This window comes from Physella acuta, unplaced genomic scaffold (genome assembly GCF_028476545.2).
Source record: "Physella acuta isolate Inbredline_101_S28 unplaced genomic scaffold, ASM2847654v3 ptg002555l, whole genome shotgun sequence".
NCBI lineage: Eukaryota > Metazoa > Mollusca > Gastropoda > Physidae > Physella > Physella acuta.
The window spans coordinates 1-2500 of NW_026734021.1; positions in this window are offsets into that span (position 1 = coordinate 1).

The window sequence follows — 2500 nt, forward strand, 5'->3', positions numbered from 1 at the left end:
GACTCGGGCTGAGGCGGGCCACAACAATCCGCGGTCACATCGGAGCCGTCCAGGCTAACGAGGCCCCGGCTCACGGGTAACCCATGGGGCTGGACCGGGAGTCCGCCGTTAAAGAAGAAAGAAATGTAGTGCAAACCAGAACCAGTTTTTTTTATTTATTTTATAACTCGACTAATAATCGTCACAAAATTATAAACTTGGTACCTACGGATAGCCCTGGGCCCAACCTAATACAGGATGTCCATAACTATGCGCTAATTAAATAATTAATGGGTATTAAGGTCGGTCTTAGTAAATTGCTATATAAAGTCTAAGACCAGAACCAGTATTTTAAATTTATTTTATAACTCGGCTCCTAATTGTCACAAAATTTAAAAATTGGTACCTATGGATAGCCCTCGGCCCTACCTAATACACCGTGTCCATAACAATGTGGTAATTAAATATTTACTGGGCGTTAGGGTCGGTCTTAGTAAATTGCTATATAAAGTCTATATAAAATTTTACGAATTTAAAAAAAAAATTCCTACCGTCAAAAATAGCGACGCCTAGACCACCACACCTGTTCTGACGTTAAATCCTACTTGCACACACGTGTGGGAATAGATTAGATATCATCTAGAGATAGAATTCCTAATTATTTAATTAAAATAGAGACTCTAGATTTAATAGTTGTGTCATAGTTACATTAAGTCGAATTAGCGAAGCGGAGGCGGGAACTAGATTCTAGATCTAACACTTCGATTGCGATGAAAAAAAAATAGCTTTATTTTAAGGCCGACAAGGCAAATACGGTTTAATTAATATTAAAGAAATAAGTCCGAACACCTACCTTAAGCGAATCATCTACACAACACATGACTAGAAATAATACACGTCCACACGAAGAGCGATTGAAACGGTGACTGCAACGGTGAAAACTTGTACGACGGAAACATGGCGCCTAGGTTATGCCTACTTCCGGTCTGATGAAAATTTTTAATTCATTTTAAATTTTGCGCTCTATTTCGTCCGCGCTTGTCCACTTAAACTCTACAGAAAAGATAGTCTATATAAAAATAATTCCTAGAAGACAATTTTATGAGAGATCACCCACATTTATTTACCCTGCCTGTCTACCTTAGGGTTAGAGTTTGAATTTTTCTAGATTCAAGCCAAATATGCCGTGTCGATTAAACGACGACGTACATAACAGAGCGAAGACAATGAATGGTTCCTTAATTAACTATAATTACGGTCCTAATACAACTACAATTCACCATAGTACTAATATGTATGTGTATTGTTGTTTTGGGAGTTCTGTCATTACATTTTAAATTATAAAAAAAACGGGTTTACGATACACTTCATTACGCCGCCGATCGTGGTTTTAGATTTAAATTTGGTCGGATTCGGTTTATTATTAATTTATATAATACTTTATACATACTTTAATTCATTAAATACATTTATCTATGTATTTATTTCATTAGTTAAGTATTTGTTTAACTAAAAATTATCAATTTAAGGCATAACAATTACAGAAAACGATTGTATTTGAGATAAGTCTTATCGAACCATTTAGTAGCTGGGTCGGTTTATTATTAATTTATCTAATACTTTATACATACTTTCACTCATTAATTACATGTATATATGCATTCATTAAATCATTTAAGTATTTATTTCATCAAAAAGTATCGATTGAAGGCATAACACTGATAGAAAACGATTGTATTTGAGATAAGTCTTATCGAACCATTTAGTAGCTGGTTCGCGGGTCGGTTTTATTCCTTAACTCTAGATTTAAGTCTATCGTGTTTAATTTCAATTTAATTTATCACAACTTTTAGATTTTGTACTAGATTAAGCTACATTGAAGCTTATTTTTCACTATTTAATCAATAGAGGATATTATATAATATTTTTAAGTCTAATATTACGCAGCCGTTTGTTAAATCTAGTTTTACAACGACGACTCGCGCGATTTCGGTTTGGTTTTAAAACTTAAGTTCATTGATTCTTAAAATATATATTCCAGTTAGAATAGAACTGAATACGTACCACATGATGTATACACACGTTTGGGTTATTTATTTATTTTAAATTTAGTTTATTATGACCGATCGTAATTAACTTTGGCGATACCGGGCTGATATGTCTTATCGACCGGAAAACTACTGTCCCTTCGGTCGACTAGTTGGTCTTAGACGGCATTACCGAGGTTTGAAAACTCTTACACCGTGTTTTTATTTTCACATAGATCCTATATTTTGATACCAGTCATTCGTTTAAGTTTAAATTAGAAAACGTGAAATGTAGTTTATTGGAAACACTAATGTTTTTAATTTTGTACAAAATAAATTTTTATTCGTTTCAGGTAAACGGCGGGATGAGAAAAATCTGCTTTCTACAACACATACATTGGTTAAGAATATAAAGTGAAATATAGTTGTACAAACACCGTCTCTACTTAGCAGCTTAGCCTCTACGGCAATGCCGCGTCTTTACACTGGGCGAG